Source organism: Ictidomys tridecemlineatus, chromosome 4, assembly GCF_052094955.1.
Source record: "Ictidomys tridecemlineatus isolate mIctTri1 chromosome 4, mIctTri1.hap1, whole genome shotgun sequence".
NCBI lineage: Eukaryota > Metazoa > Chordata > Mammalia > Rodentia > Sciuridae > Ictidomys > Ictidomys tridecemlineatus.
Window position 1 is genome coordinate 53,135,036 of NC_135480.1, and position 17,981 is coordinate 53,153,016.

At 38.1% G+C, this 17,981-nt stretch overlaps 1 protein-coding gene across 2 annotated transcripts in view; it reads left to right on the top strand.

Annotated features, from left to right (window-relative positions):
- Nucleotides 1-12,792: 12,792 nt before the first annotated feature.
- The window catches only part of Stk33 (serine/threonine kinase 33), a 169,907-nt gene continuing 164,718 nt past the window's right edge, over nucleotides 12,793-17,981 (top strand). The window contains exon 1 of one of the 2 annotated variants that reach the window (XM_040284801.2): nucleotides 12,793-13,115. The gene's annotated coding sequence lies outside the window, so the exon portion shown is untranslated. The other variant, XM_021727408.3, reaches the window with a different exon arrangement.

A 17,981-nucleotide genomic window follows, 5' to 3' on the forward strand; every position in this document is an offset into this window, starting at 1 on the left:
AACTGCAGAATACCAAAGAAGAAGAGAAGATCCTACAAGTAGAAGAGGGGCATATAGTAACTCTTCCTTCCAGTATTTCTAGTGCTCTTCCCCTTCTAAGAGAATGGATAGATTGCTCTACCTCATATCCTTTATTTTAGGAATGTTATGAAACTTAATTTGATCACTGAAATGCAAGTAGAAGTGTAATGTAGGTCATGTCTAGGTTGGAAAATTTAAGAGCCAGTTTTTTTTAATAAACAGAATGCCTTTATTTTATTTGTTTATTTTTATATGGTGCTAAGGATCAAACCCAGTGCCTCTCACATGCTAGGCAGGCACTCTGCCACTGAGCTACAGCTCCAGCCCCAAGAACCAATGTTTTGTTCTCTGATTTTTCATTTTATTTCTCCCTGTTGAGGTGATTCTGAGAGCATGTATTGATACAAAGGTGCCTAAGGCTTAAGAAATCTTGTGTACTGTGCTGATAAATGGGAAATATTATTTGGAATATTGACATATCTGCAGCAGATTTTGAATTAGTGAGAACTTGGGTTGAGTTAATCTAATAAGGAGTGTGGATTATTAATTACTATAGCATCAACTAGCCCATAGTATAAAAGAAAGAAAGAAGAAAACCCCACCACCAACATCAACAAAAAACTTTGGTTTACTTTGGGAAAAAAGCAAACAACAAAATCTAATATCCAAGGCATTGGCTTAGGTGTGTTTGTAGTAAAAAGACTGGTATTGGCAACTAGAAAGATAGTGGTTCATGTTATGCAGTAGAAAAATATTTGGTGGAACTATGTTCTGTGATAACTTGGGAAGTGGATCATAAACAATGAATTTCAATGCTGGGGAAGAAGAAGAAAGAAAACAGAACACTAATAACATATTTTGGTTGATATTTATTAAGGTATTTCAAGACATTAGTTCAGAAACAATTGTCCTGCTTTTAAGCAGGAGTGAAAGAAAATAGAATAACCCAAAATTAAAGGATTTAGGGATTTGTTTTTCTTTTGTGTAATGGGGATTGAACTCAGGGCCACTCTACCACTGAGCCACATCCCCAGCACTATTTTGTATTTTATAAGAGACAGGGTCTCATTGAGTTGTTTAACACCTTGCTAAATTGCTGAGGCTGGCTTTGAATGTAATCTTCCTGTCTCAGCCTCCCGAGCTGCTGGCATTACAAGCATGCACCACCACACCCAGCACTTAGGATTTTGAAGAGGTAATGGTTTTTGACTCAGAGAAGACACAAGAGAGAAAACTGAGAAAGCCTTTGAATATTGAAGGTCCTATAAAATTCAGCCTTGAGACTAGGATTGAATTAAAAGTATGGGCATAATATTCATTGTTTACCTTAAATGGATTAAAGTACTTCAGGGAAAATGTAAAATTCAGAATATAGTGCTGGGCTGGAGCTGTGGCTCAGTGGTAGAGCACTTGGGTTCGATCCTCAACACCACATAAAAACGAATAAATAAATAAATATATTGTGTCCCTCTACAACTAAAAAAATGTTTAGGAAAAAAAAGTATAGTGCCTAATAAAACCTTTTAGCTGGATAAGATTTAGGGAAAGGATTCTAATGAGGTGGTCTTCCCATCAAAGCTGATAGGAAAGGAGAAAGAGGAAAGAGGCATGGTCATGAGAACTAGTTTTCCAAAATGAGTGTGGTATAGCTTTTGGCAAATATTGCTGCCTGCAGTCAAAGAGAAACACAGTGAGTTTTTCAAAGAGTATTTTGTTTCCAGAGGAACTATAAGCCTAGACTAACAGGAACAGTAACAGTTTAAGACTTCAATGGCTTGGGTACTTCCAATCATCTTTGATAGATTGGGTTGAGGGAGAAGCTCATTCCCCAAAGAGACTTGTTCCTCAATCTCCATATTAGCTGGGATGCTAAACCAAGAGCTAAGGAGAGCTACTCACAGGGCCCAGAATCAGAGAATAATGAATAATTCCTATTCCAGATCAGGAAGCCCTCAAAATATTTTCCCAGTGGGATTTCAGAATTGCCATGCCTGTCTACTCCCTATGTCTCCCATTTTTTCTCATTCCACTTTTTTTTTTTTTTTGGTACTGGAGATTGAACCCAGAGGTACTTTTTACTACTGAGATATATCCCCAGTCTTTTTAAAAAATTTTTAATTTGAGGCAAGGTTTTTCTAAGTTATTAAGTTACTGAAGTTGGCCTCAAACTTCTAATACTCCTGTCTTACCCTCCTGAGTTACTGGGATTACAGGCATGTGCCAATGTTCAGGGCCTCCCCTTTCTTGTATGGAATGTCTTTCTCTGTTCTATCATCTAACTTTCAAAATTTTAGTTCACCTTTTAAAAGTCGGTTCACTTGTTATTCCCTCTAGAATCCCTCCTTGTTATGCCAGAGAACCAACATCTCCCCTGAACCCCTTCTTTTTTTTTTTTTTGTTTTCTTGCTTTGCTTTTGGGATAGCTGGAAATCTCCTGTGCCTGTCCTAACTCCCTGAAAGAACCACAGATATGAAAGTAGAAAATACCAAACACCTAATCATCCTTGAGTCCCTTTGCTCTGCTCAGAAGGCTCTGCTCCCAAAACTTTTCAAGGTTGAGGCTGGTTCCTTAATACCCTCCTCCCCCGCACTTTTTTTTTTTTTTTAGCTCAAACTCAATCCTTAGAGAGCTTTTCTACAATCTCAAGTGGATCCCAAATATACTTTCTCACAACCTTGTGTTGTTGACATCATAGTAGTTACTGCTATATGGATTTATACTTTTCTTTTACTTGTTTTATTATTCATTGTTTGGGTCACCCCTAACAGGATGTAAACTTTCCTGAGAGCTGTAATCTTGCCTGGATTCTAGAACAGTGCCTATAGTTTCTCATTTCTTTTCTTTTTATTTTGTGGTACAAGGGATTGAATCTAGGGGTGTTCTACCACTGAGCTACATCACCAGCTTCCCCTTTAATTTTTTTTTTTTTGAGACAGGGTCTTGCTAAGTTGCTGAGGCTGGCTTCAAACTTGCAGTACCCCTGGCTTAGCCTCTTAAGTTTCTGAGATTACATGTGAGCAGCACCATGCCTGGAATAAAATATTTGTTGAATGAATGTGTAATTCAGGTCTTTGTTATTCAGTCCACCTATTTTATTGGGTATTCTAGTCTTTTTTTTTTTCTTTTTTCTTTTCTGTGCTGGGGATCAATACTCTAAAGTCTTGAGAAAGGTTCCTCATGAGTTGGTGGTAGTGTCAGAACTAGAACTCAGGCCTCGAGACTCAGATCTCTATAGGCTCATTTTTTTTTTTTTTTCAAAATGTGTGAAGCTAAAATAGCTCTGGGGCACCACAAAGTGGCAGGAATGAAAAGATCCCTTTGTTCCTTCTGTTGCAGTGTGCTGCCAGTCCCATGTAGTACCAGAGGCACTCCTTTAGCTCCAAGGGCAAATCTGGAAAGCTTGGCAAGATCTAACTCTAGTGGAAAATTTTGATGAACAGCAGGGTATTAGCATTGTCTTAAATTGGCTCTCCATTGACTGCTCATTAGTTATGAGAGAGGAAATCAAATAAAACTTTATATGATCAAAATAACATCCCTAGTAATCGACAAGTAGATATACTATGTATGTCCCTGAGAAGGTATGATGTCACCTATACAGCACTTGCAGACAAGAGTGAATAACCTGATTCTAACCACAGAGAAACATCAGACAAACACAAAATGAGAAAATGTTATATTAAATAAAGGCAAGGAATAGGGGACTGGATTCTTTAAAAATATCCCTGTTTTTAAAGACAGAAGTTGTGAAAATGTTATGAGTTGAAAGGAAGCTGAAGAAAATGACAATTAAGTGTATTACTTGACACTAGACTGGGTCCTATCATGGAGGGAGGAAAATGCTATAAAGAACATTATTGGGATAATAGCAGAACTGGGATATAGAAGGTAGATTACATTGTCAATGTTAACTGTACTTTGATTATGTAATATAATATCCTTAATTTTAGGGACTATACACTGTAGTATTTAGTAGTAAAAGTCCATAGTATATGCTCACCCTCAAATGATACAGGTGAAGAAAAAGAACCCTAGAGATAAGTATTTCTTATTTAAAAGTATACACATATATATATGCATAGCTATAAATAAAACAAATACGATAAAATGTTAGTAGGTGACTCAGGATAAAGAATGTATAGGTATTCTTTTTACTATTTTTTTGCAACCTTTCTGTAAGTTTAAAATTATGTCCAAATAAAATTTGAAAAAGAAAAAACGATTTAAAGTACATTAGTTCTAGGTATTTCCTCTATCCACTCTTCTTTCTGTTGCATAACAATTCAGAGCCAGTATATTGCCTTACTATGTGTGTCTTCTGTTGTCCTTTTTGGTTTAGTAATTTCTGGTTAGAAAGGACTGTATTTGGCTTCAGGCTTTTGGGGATGAAGCCTAGACTGGGGTGGGTGGGGCTGCTGTTGTTGGCAGCTGAAACATGCTCCTGAAGCCTACATAGGGGAATATAGAGAGGCAGTGGGGCTTCTGATTGGAAGCAGTCAGGCTCAAGCTGGGTTTCCCCAGCCATTCTGGAATAGACACCTAGAATCTGAGAGGATTTAGCAGGGCTGAGTGTGGCAAAATCCTCAGCAGTATGGGAATAGGGAAGGCTTTGTTATCCTTTCTCTCTATCTACAGTTTCCTGAAGTGACACAATCCATCTTTTCTATCTGGGATGCTGAATACCTCTGAATCCTCAGGAGTCCTAATTTTCCAATGTTTTACTTTGCATTAAATGAACAAAATTTGATGTCAGGTGGCAAGGAGTAGTAACATTGTCCCAGGTCTGACCCTGCATTTCTTCCTGGGATGGCTTCTGGTGGCTTCCCCCTGCTTACATTCTTTGCATCGGAGTCAAAAGGATTTCATTCCTTTAATCCTCCAACCTGGCTGGGCCAGAGCTCACCCACCCTCTTCACAGGGAAAGAAACCAGTTTCAGCAGTCCTGGAGGGAGGAGGGGAAATGATGAGGGTCTAAACTCAGACTCTAGGTCCCTTCAGTCACCTTGTAAGTGAAACAGAGAGATCATCCCATCTTTTTTTTTTTTTTAATTTATATATGACAGCGGAATGCATTACAATTCTTATTACACATATAGAGCACGATTTTTCATATCTCTGGTTGTATACAAAGTATATTCATTCACACCAATACGTGTCTTCATATATGTACTTTGAATAATAATGATCATCACATTCTACCATCATTAATAACCCCATGTCCCTTCCCATTTCCCTCTGCCCTATGTAGAGTTCGTCTATTCCTTCCATGCTCCCTCTCCCTATCCCACAATGAATCAGCCTCCCTATATCAAAGAAAACTTTTGGCATTTGGCTTTTGGGGATTGACTAACTTCACTTAGCATTATCTTCTCTAACTTCATCCATTTACCTGCAAATGCCATAATTTTATTCTCTTTTGTTGCTGAATAATATTCCATTGTATATACATGCCATATTTTTTTTATCCATTCATCTATTGAAGGGCATCTAGGTTGGTTCCACAGTTTAGCTATTGTGAATTGTGCTGCTATAGACATTCATGTGGCTGTGTCCCTGTAGTATGCTGTTTTTAAGTCCTTCAGGTATAGACCCAGGAGTGGGATAGCTGGGTCAAAAGGTGGTTCCATTTCCAGTTTTCCAAGCAATCTCCATACTGTTTTCCATATTGGCTGCACCATTTTGCAGTCCCACCAGCAGTGTAGGAGTGCGCCCTTTTCCCCACATCCTTGCCAACATTTATTGTTGTTTGTATTCTTAATAGCTGCCATTCTGACTTGAGTGCGATGAAATCTTAGAGTAGTTTTGATTTGTATTTCTCTAATTGCTAGAGATGATGAACATTTTTTCATATATTTGTTGATTGATTGTATATTATCTCCTGAGAAGTATCTGTTCAGATCCTTGACCCACTTATTGATTGGCTTATTTGTTTTTTTGGTGTTTAGCTTTTTGAGTTCTTTATATACCCTAGAGATTAGTGCTCTATCTGATGTGTGAGGGGTAAAAATTTGCTCCCAAAACATAGGCTCTATGTTCACCTCACCAATTGTTTCTTTTGCTGAGAAGAAACTTTTTATTTTGAATCCATCCCATTTATTGATTCTTGATTTTAATTCTTACACTATAGGAGTCTTATTAAGGAAGTTGGAGCCTAATCTGACATGTTGGAGATTAGGGCCTACTTTTTGTTCTATTAGATGCAGGGTTTCTAGTTTGATTCCTAGGTCCTTATCCACTTTGAGTTGAGTTTTGTGCATGGTGAGAGATAGGGGTTTAATTTCATTTTGTGCAACTGCTTCTTGGCTCAAGAAAAATGAATTCCTCCTCCCCTCTCAATTTCTGGTATTTAAATCAACAGGGTCAACAAACCCTGGGAATGAACTGCTTCAATGTTTTGCTATATTGACAAACTTCAATTCTGACTTCTCTTCCTAAATGTCAAGTAATTTGATATTTTATTTATACAAATTACGTTACTATAGAGTGTTTAAGTAAACAGTGTATAAAACTTGTTGCCAGTGGTAACATTAATAATTACAGAAATAGAATGAGAGCAGATTGTAATGTGGTAATGGCCCTTGGAATAGACTGAGTTCCTTGGCAGTGTCTAGAGTTTTTCCTGTTAATGGTCTTGGTGTTGCAATCCATTATGTCACTGAGAATTGATGACTTGAACTATGGTAACTAGCCATAATATTTAATGTAGCTGCTTTGCGCCACTTGAATACTTGGAATTTTTTTCTAAAGAATTACATAAAGGGTTCCCAAAGAAAACTCAGGATCTCTACATATATATTTTAGGGAGTTGAGTATGTTTTACTTTCTTGTGAGTTTTTCTGGTTCTTCTCTATAAATGTTAGTGACATTTACACACTGAAAATGAATATTTTGTCTATTTGTCAGTCTATCAATATACCTATTTATCTGTTCATCTATATCTTACCATATTCTACAAAATCTCCCTCCTTCCCTCTCTTTCCTCTTCCATTAATACTTTCATTTACTAATGGCATATTTTTAGATAAATATCTAATAGCTGCCAGGCACTTTCCCAGCACTGAAAGCAAATAATAAACAAAGAGGCCAGGTTCCTAATATCTTGCTGGTTAACTTCTGGTGAGGAAAGAAAGAAAATAAACAAGATTGTTTTAGTGTTAAATGTCTAAGACAACAAAACAGGGTAATATGATAGATGAGGGCAATAGACTAGGCAATATTTTAGAGGAAATCTGGGAAGGCTTCTCTGAAGAAGTGGCTGGTGAGATGAGTCTGAATGACATGAAAATACAGCCTTGTGGAGCTCTGAGGGCAAAGCCTCATAGGCAGAGGAATCAGTAAGTATAAAATATTTGAAGCAACTTAAGATAATTGTCAAAACAATAAAAAATACAAAAAGATAAAATTAGAAATAGGGGGAAATGGGGAGAGAGAACAGGAAAATATTGTAATGTAGATGTACAAGCCACAGATTATTAAAGATGAGCTGTACATTTGAGTCTTATCATCCAGGAAGCCAATATGGAAAGGGAAATGTCATTAATCTTATGGTTTTCTTTCTTCACAGGGAAAAGGCATGTCAATCTCTCAAAGGAATAGAGGATTGTTATTTTTCCTGACACTTAGAGTTAAAATAAGTCTCTAGTATAGACCTTCTTATAAGGGTACAGAATGATGTATTAGTGATGTAGACCTCTCTCCTTTCAGACATTCTAATTCCAATTCCTGAAATCTGTGAATATGTTACTTTATATGCAAAAAGCACTTTACAGATTTGATTCAGTTAAGAACCTTGAGATGGGGAGGTTATCTTGCATTTTTTGGGTGGGTTCACTCTAATCACATGGGTTCTTTAAAGCCTAGAACCTTTTACCAGCTAGAATTAAAGGGAGACTTCAGAAGCATGGTCAGAGAGATGTAATATTGCAGCTTTTTTTGCATTTTTTGCATCTTTTTAAAAATTCTAATTTATTATGTATGACAGCAGAATGCATCACAATTCATATTACACATATAGAACACAATTTTCCATATCTCTGGTTGTATACAAAGTAGAGTCACACCATTTGTGTTTTCATACATGTACTCTTAGGGTAATGATATCCATCTTATTCCACCGTCTTTCCTACTCTGATGCCCCCTCCCTTCTTCTTCCTCCCCTTTGTGCTATCTAGAGTTCCTCTAATACACCAATGCTCCCCACCCCCCCCCAACCCCATTATGAATCACCCTCCTTATATCAGAGAAAACATTTGGCATTTGTTTTTTGGGGGGGGGATTGTCTAAGTTCACTTAGCATTATATTCTCCATAAGCCAAAGAGTGCCGGTAGCCTCTGGAAACTGCAAAAGGCAAAGAAACTGATTATCTTTGAGAACATCAAAAGAGGAATGTATCCCTGTTCACACTGATTTAGCTTAGTGAGACCAGTGTTTGATTTTTTTTAAAAGAAGAGTAAAATTTTACATGGGTTTCATCGTGTTAGAGGTCTCAGTCTATAGATAGCTGACTTCATAGCTCTGTGCCCAAATCATGGCAGAAGAGTGTGGTGGAGGAAAGTGGTTCAGGACAGCTACCAAGAAGGAGAGACATAGAGATAGAGATAGAGATAGAGATAGAGATAGAGATAGAGATATAGAGATAGAGATAGGAGGAGGTGGGAGATGGGAAGGGGGAGAGAAAGAGAAAGAAAGAGAATAACCCAATGGCATACTCCCTATGACCCACCTCCTTCAGCCACACCCTACTTGCCTATAGTTATCACCTAATTAGTTCCTATCAGGACAATCTCATTCAGAAGATGCATTAATTGATTTAGAAATATAAGAATTCAGTTTACTCTGGTTTGTTAATAAATATGATCTATAAAATCATTTCACTCATTTTTTCAAAGTAACAGTCAGGTATTTAATTAATGAAAGCATTTATAGAAATATAAGTTTTAGAACCAAAACTTTTAAACTAAAAGATATTAAAAAGAAATATATGACCTGAGAAGATAGAGAATTCTTGGTGTTTATTTGGTAACTACCTGGTGATGGCAAATTGGCAAATATCTGTATACAGAACTAGAACTAAAGGGATGATTTCAGTAATTTCAAAATAAATAAATGCATGATAAGTAATTGAAAAAAAGACTCATAATCCAATTGTTTCACTTCTAAACTTACTTGCATTGTTGCACATATGAGCTTTTGGGAGACACCTAATATCTAAACCATAACATTCTGCCCTTGACCCCCAAAAGCTCATGTCCATTTCACAGTGCAAAATACATTTAGTCCATTTCCAAGAGTCCCCATAGTTTTAATAGTTCCAGGATTTCCCAGAAGCACAAGTCCAAAGTCTCCTCTGATTCTCAAGGCAAACTCTTAGCATAAGCCCTGTAAAAATCAGGAGCAAGTTTTTACACACACACACACACACACACACACACATATAATGTGTATATATATATATAATATATATATATATAATATATATATTAATATATATTATATATATTATATATGTGTGTGTGTTTGTATGCAATGCACACAAAGATACATACATACATACATACATATAATCTGATATGTAATGGAACAGAGTGAACATTTCCATTCCAAGGGAAGAAATAGGGGTACAAGAAGAAGGAATGGGACCAAAGAAAGACCAAAATCCAGCTGAGCAAATAGGTCAGCATCTAGGGCACATGGCCTTATGATGTTCTCTCCAGTGGCTTTTGTAACTTCACCACTATGGCCTTGCTGGTTGCAGCTCAGTGGCCTGTCTCTTGGCTAGTTTCTGATTAATTCTTGCAACTTTCCTTTGCAGATGTTCCATGTTACTGGCATCTCTTAGTCTCTGGGGTCTCCACAGCAGCTTCAGCTACCTTCTCACATCTCCACACATTGCCCTCTCAGAGGTTGCCCACAGGGACTCCAACCTTATTACACCTTCCCCGACCTCCCAGGGTTTCCTTTGAAATCTCAGTGGAAGCCTCATGACGCCCTAATTCCAGCATCCTGCCTTCTTGCAGAAACAATATCATGTGGTTGATGCCAACATCTGCCACTATCTCAAGCAGTAGCCAAACCTCTAGGGACCATGGTTATAGCAGCCTCTGAATGTCTGGGTGACTAAGCATAGTGAAACAACTTCCTAGGCGCCCCTGTGCAAGTAGAGTGCTCCCACTGTCTCTTCTGAAAGGATTTTTTTCTTTTACACCCTTGAGTATGAGATGGGTGTATTCTTGCCAATTCCAGAGACATTCTGAAGCCATCCTTTCTATTGTTTTCAGGTAAAGTACTTAGTGATCTCTTAGTGCTGTAATCTCTTTAACTACCACAACTTCCTTATGCCTAGTTTTACTCACATTTTTCTCTCCAAACTGCAAATTTTTCAAATCTTTCAGCTTTGCTTTCTGTTCCTGATTATCACAATAAACTTGGTGGAATTGCAAGATACTAAATCTGTGTTAAGGTACTACATTTTGGGAATTTTGTTATGATAGCCATATAAAACTAATACCGTTAGAATCATTTTGGTTGCAATAACAGAAGTTCACCTATTTTAAGGTAAGCAAAAGAGTGCACTTTGTCATAAAGATCTGGAAATATTCCATGGAATTCAAAGGAAGGAATGCAGCTTATTTCAGAAAATACTATTACAAAGATGGAAACCTGTCAGAACTCTTCCCTCCCCTCCCTCTCTCTCTCTCTCTCTCTCTCTCTCTCTCTCTCTCTCTCTCTCTCTCTCTCTCTCTCTCTCTCGTGTGTGTATGTGTGTGTATGTATGTGTGTGTGTGTGAATATATATATATATATATTCCTGTTCTCCCATTTTCCCTGCAGCCTGGTTTTCTGCATTTCTCCAGGCCATATGTGAGGAAAGTATGTTTGTGGATAGTTCCTGGTTTTATGTTAGCTATGTAGAGAAAGGACTGAAATCTACTCTAATTCAAATACTGGAGAGAGAGATGTTATTGGCTTGCCTGAGTCAGGTATCTACTATTGGAGTAATCATCTGTAGTTAGTTGGACTGATTACCTTGTCTGAGAGTACAGGGCTACTTTCTAGAATAGATCTCTCTATATCACTGCTTTTAAGATACACCTTGCAACTCATCTGGTAGTCAAGAAGCCATTCAATGGATAGAAACTAGCAATAAAAAGAGATTAAAAATATCAGAGTTAATGGTGTGAACAACCAATAAAAAAAAATCAAAAAAAAATATCAGAGTACATGATATTTTGGGTAAAGTTTTATAAACCTATTTCAGTAATTAAGATATAGGTTTGTATATTGTGGATAACAATGTAAAATATATTTCTCTTGGTGGATAATAGTCCCAAAAGATTGAAAAACAAGGGGTAGACAATCTGGCAGGATTCTGCTAGTGTTATAATAAATAAATATCACTCTTGAAATAATCCCTCTAGTAAATGCAGAGGTATCATGAGTAGTTTTGCTTTTGTTTTTGTTTTCCAAAGCATTTCTTAATATGAACAAATGGAATAAGGCAGAGGCAATATTGCAAGGGTGAAGACAAAGTGATACAAACACCCGGCTTTTGGATAGTCTAGCTTAATCCAGGATAAAACCTAGTACAGTGGTTCCCAGTCTAGCTTTGTTTTAAATTCATCTGAATTCCCTTATAAAGTAATTTAATGTGATCTATTTAATCAGAATTTCTGGAAGTGTAACATGTGAATTTGTATTTAAACACAAAATAAAATAAAATAAAAGGAACTCCTTGGATGTCTCTGATATGTAATGAAGTTTGGGAATTAATGATTCATAGATTATACAGAGGATGGAGCTGTCTTTCAAACAATTCTCCAGAACTCTAGACTCTTTCAATCAGACTTTTGTTAGGAAAAAACAGGCATTAGTAAATAAACACTTCCAAGTTATTTCTTGGAAAAGATATGGAATGTAAAGGGCCTCACAGCTTATTAAAGGCAGACCCATACACTTCCCAGGTCAGTGAGCTGAGGGCAATGTTTATCGACCTTTTGGACATCGTGGTACGGAACACTCCTGCTTGGATACTGCCATTCCATCCCTGGGGGACAGGGAGAAAATTCTTGCAGACTTTTCCAGACCCCTGTTAGACAACAGTTCTTTACTTTTTCAGAACAATGTTTGGCCAAGATTCCAACGTTCTACGGTATAGGACCTGGTGGAGATTATTTATGCTTCAAAAAAAATTTCAAAGCTGAAGTTATCAATTACCAATCATGGCCATTTTGAACTTGTGGTGAAGAGAACAGATGAATTAGTTGACAAATGTATACCTACCTCTAAGCAATAAAATGAATCTGATGTATCCAGTTATTGGTTATCAAATTAATTTTAGAGAACAATTGCTTCAAATAATTAGGTTAGTATAAAGAGAGCCGAATTTCTTCCCCGCAGCTGCTAGAGGGCAAAGCCCAGATCCACAGAAGCCATTCCCAGTTCAGGTCGGTGGTTATATTAGCATACAGCTGGAGCCCATATTTCTAGTCTCTAGTGTAGATGTCATGCATTTGGACGGTCCCACAGACGTTTGTGGCTAAAACCTGTTCCTGGGATTTGGCATTTGATCTGTGAGGAGCCTTTCAGCCCTTTTGTGGGAACAAAACCCCCAACCCCCACCACCCCGCAGTGAGAACGTTTTCTTTTTTAGGTCAGCTCGGCACCCACCGCAGTGCATGGCTTACAGCCCCAGCTCCAACGGGCTGGACATCCAGGCCTCTGCCCTGAATGACAATATTAGCCAGGACACCCCCTCACTACCGTGACGTCACTGTTATAAAGCTTTCGTTTTATGTAACATGTGGCTGCTTTTTCTTACATCGGCCCCCTAAGGGGATCTGCCTGCGGGACGCCTCGGACTGCACCCGAGCACGCGGTCGCCGGTGTGCGGACGGGGTCCCTTCGCCAGCCCCGCAGCGGGGAGAGGGGTTTCGCTGCGGCCGCCGCGCTTTGCCCCCGTGCGGCCCCCGTCCACCTCCCCGCGGCTTCTCCGCTGGCAGAAAAGTTGGTTTGTGCAGGTGCGGAATTCTGGGCTCGGCGACAAGCGGCGCGAAGGGTGCGCGCCTGTCGGGTCCCAGCCCGCCAGCGGCCGGGGTGAGTGACCACTTGGGTCGCCACGCAGGGAGCGAGCGTGCGTCCCGGGCGGTGGCCGGCCCGGGCCGTCGCTATGGCAACGCACGGGGCAAACGGGCCTCTGGGCCTCCGGCTGCCGATCCACTGGCGGTCCCAGCTGCGGAGGAACCGGACCCGGGCCCGCGGACCCCTTAGTGTCTCCTGGGGCCGAGCGGTTGGAACCCCATTTTACTCGGGTCCGGTGTTTGGGGTGGTCCCTGACTGCCCCCGTTCATCTACACCTTCTCACCTCCACCCCACCTTGGGACGTGAACCTCTTTGAAAGTTTAAAAGCGAACTTAATATAGGGTAAGTGTGTGGGAAAAGTCACACATCCTTAGAAGTTCTGAAGTGGCTTTTCTTTCCCTTTTTCTCTTGAATCTCCTAGAGCCTAGTAGGCACCTAGTAGGGCCACATTATATGGTAGCTATTTCTTACAGCACTTTATATAGTTCCTGCACACAGTGGATGCGCATAGGAGATAAGATGGTTCCGTGGAGAGGTAATTCAGGCATTTGCCTCAGTTTCCTAAATGCAGATTATAATTTCTCACAAAAGTTAGGCTTAAATGACATTATATGAGAAACTATTTTGTGAACTATGGTAAATGTAAAGCACAGTTAATCGTAGGGAATATTTGCATGTTTACGGTGGTCAGATGATCCTGGTCCCCCATCACCAGCTAAGCAGGACCTACCTCCTATTCTTTCTGACCACTTAACAGTTTCAGTATCCAGCCAGAATCCTGGAAGGCCATGCATAGGGCAAAGTTTCTGTGAATGAAAAGAAACATCAACAGGGTTTGAACCTAAGCTTTCCTTTCTTTCTCCAGGTCTGTGCCTTCAAATTGGGATCTCTCTCTCTCTCTCTCTCTCTCTCTCACACACACACACACACACACACACACACACACACACATACATTTTAGCCCATGTAAGTGTCAGTGTTCTTATCTCAATGAATCCGGTTTACTAGTTTGTAAGCCAGAAATCATGGCCTCATCCTTAGTACCAACCACTCCTCCTTCTATATCCAAATAGTAATCAGTTTGTGATATTTTGTCTGCACACAATATCAAATCCAACTGCTCATTTCGGTCTCTTCCTTTATCACCTTAGACCAAGCTACCATTATCTCTTGCTCTGTTTCCTATAGTAGCAGCCCAACTTTCCTGAAGGCATTCACCTGTCTTTTAAATATTCCCATCTCTTCTTTGCAATGTAGCAGGAGTAATGTTTTAAAAATTAAACTTCTATTATGCTATATAACTTTGCTCCCCCACCTCCCAGCTTAAAATCCATCATGGCTTCTCATTATCCTTAGGATAAAGGCACAACTCTTATTAGTCACCTAAAATTTGGGTGACTATATATTTTATGATCCAGAACGAGATATTTTTACGAGAAAAAGAGTGCTATTATTTATACTGGAACAAAAGGCTTAACCTGGGACTATCCCTCAAGCAAACTGTGACAAGCGGTTATTCTACATTGGCTCTTTTTCAGTCATTTGTCACTATTTTCCCTCCTATTACAGAATTTTTGCATATGGTCTTCTCCCTCCTGGGTTTGTTCTGCCCTCCTCTCTTTAGTTAACTCTTGTGCATCCTTCATTGATCAAGTCAAATGTTTGCTCAGGAAATTGCCTCTGACTATTTTGTCTAGCTTCCTTAATATAGGATCTTAATATAGGCTCTTCTGACACCACTTATCTCTCCTTTGTACCATTCATCACAATTGCAACTTAAAATTTGTCCATGTGTCTGACACATTGTATGTAGTTAAGTGTTTGAATTAAGAGCATTTTCCCATGTCATTGAACAGCCTCTGAAAATATCACACAGTGATTAGGAGCACAGCCTCCAGAGGCAGACAGATCACTTAAACCTGAATTCCAGCTTCAACAGAATTCCTTATCTGAAATTTGGGGGCCTAGATAATTTTTTAGTTTACAGAAAGATAACATGGTATAAGATAACTGTATCACTTCTAATGGGATCTGTTATAACACCCTGCATGTCATGAAACACATTAACTTTTCTTAAGTAAATTGAATTCCACTCTAACTGCAATAAAGATGATCGTTTCACAACAATTCAGATCAAGATTTGCCAGCAATTTAACTTGCCACAAATTTATGAAAGCACTGTTTTCATAGCTTTTTGGATGTTCAGCTAAGGATGTGAAAGTCTGTCTCATTGTAACTTTGAGCCAATCACCTTCTCTGGGCCTCAGATTTCTCATCTTTTAGGTACCCTCCTCCCCCACTGGGGGGAACCTAAGGGCACTTTACCACCAAGGTACATTCCCCAACTCTTTTGTATTTTAATTTGAGACAGGGTCTTGCTAAGTTGCCCAAACTGACCTTGAACTTACGATCTTCCTGCCTCAACCTCCCAATTAGCTGGGGTAACAGGCATGTGCCACCATGTTATCTTGTTTTAAGGAGCAAATGAGTTAATACATGTGAACTATTTAGGACAATGAATGGTCCCTGGTCAGTACTATGTAAGGGCCAGCTCTTATGTCATTTTTATTAGTTCCATAATAATTCACACTATGGATGAAACATAATTTATATGCTATTTACTTACTGTTGAATATTTATACTTGAAGACCAAATGTAGTGATGAATATTTTTATACTTAAATATTTTCATTACATTTTTGATTACTTAAGATTAGTTTCTAAAAATGAAAGCACAGAACCAAGGGACAGGAATGTTAATGCTCTTAAAACATTGCTATACTGCTCTAGAAAGAGATACAGTTTACATCCTACCATCAGTTAAACCGTGCCTAATTAACATTTTTTAAAACATTTTTGTTACTTTTACAGGTAAAAATGTCACCTCCTTCTTTTAACTCATATCTACTATTATTATTATATTTTTACATAGAATAACCCTTATTATTAGCTGTGCATTAGCTTTTCTGTGCATGTACAGACTCTCTCTATTGGAGTCTCAGTTTTTAAAAAATATTTTTATTGACTCATAGTAATGTACGTATTTATGTGGTACATTTTGACATTTCAATACATGTATACAATGTGTAATAATCAGTTCAGGTAATTGATATATCTATCACTCAGACATATACCATTTCTTTGTGTCAGGGACATTCAAAATCCTTTCTACTAATAATTTTGAAATGTCTAAATTAACTTGTCAAAATAATTATCCTACTGTGCTATATAGAACATTAGAAGTTATTCCTCCTATCCAACTGTACCTAGTACCTATTCACCATCCTTTCTGTTTTTTTCTTATTAGTTATTCATTTACTTTTTGTCTTCTCCAGTCCAGGCAAGAAATGAGTATGCTGGGCTTTGGCTATAATTAGTTGGATAATGTATCCCTGGAGCTAGGGGCAAGTTGTTACTTGCCTGCAGGCTACTGAGTGAGGTACAAAACAGTGTTTCAGAGGCTGAGTCCTGGGGAAAACCTGAAATCTAGACTAGGCTGACTTCCTGTTTATCTGAACTTTTAGTCAAACATGGCTTGGAAGAAAGAGGACATCCAGGTAGGGGGAAAAGGGCTAAGGCCAATGACAAGAGGCTCAAAGCTGGGAATGAGAAGCTATAACCTCTTTTCTATAGGGACATTTCATATTCTTTTAAAAATGTTTTTATTAATGCATTATAATTATACATAATACTGGGATTCCTTGTGACATATTCATATATGCATATGATATCATTTGCTCCAACCCATTCACTGCACATTCTTATATGGAGGAAGAGGGGAATGCTGGGAGCACTGTCTTAGACACATATTGGTTTGTGGTTTGATATAGTAAATATATTAACCCTTATCAGATGGGATATTTCCCCCACAATTGTCCTATCATTTAATTCATTGAATCTGGTCTGATACCACAATCTGATATTGAGCCATACCCCTAGCTCCTAATATAGTTTTGATTTATAGAAATTAAAACAATTTAATATTGTCTACCTAATATTTTTCTTTGTGATTTACTGTTTTTATACTTAGATGTCTTTTCCATGCAAAGACCAGATAACTACCTATATTTTCTTTAAAAATGTTTTGTGACATCAGCAAATCAAGAGGTAATGATAGTAGGTAGAAGATAATTCAGTAGTGTGACTTCTGATTAAAAAAAAAACTTAAAAAGTTATGATACAAAAGGTCATACTCAAGTCATCTTTGTGTCTCCTTGAAGCTAGAAGAAAAGAGCTTATGCTGCTTTAAGGGAGATTGAGGAAGGCTTTTTTTTCTGACAGTGTCTGCCATGCAGTGTGAACTTGTAGAATCTCATCCTTAAAAGACTTTGAGATGTGACTTCTGAGAGAGAAACTGTGATCTCTGGAGACATTTTCTATGTACTCTTATCCATCCAGTGATCCTATGTAGTATTTCAAACACTCATAGTTGCTAGGTACTGAGAAATAATTTCTCTGTTTTTTAGTGGAGGCTTAAAATTTTACAGGATGTAAAATTAATTGCTGCCTTTTTGGCATCGATAAATTGGTATGCTTTAGAATGTGTTTCTATTCCTTCTGAATTCCAGCCGGGCAGATTGTGTTGTGCTTAGACTTGTTTTAGGGCTCTAGAATGTGAAGAATGGGAAACTTATTGTTAAACTACATTAATATATCTATTCTTAGTTTATTAACTAAAGTGAATTGTAGAGTTCATAAGAAACTAATCATAACTTTCTGTAGTTTTATTGACCTGAATTTGTTTTATTTAAGAAAGGTTTATAAGGTGAAAGGCAGTGACTTTAATAATTAAAATATCCTTTTTACATATAATGGACTACATATAATTATCTTTCTTAATAACCATTGACCTTGTCAGTCTGAATATCAGTCCAAATGTGGT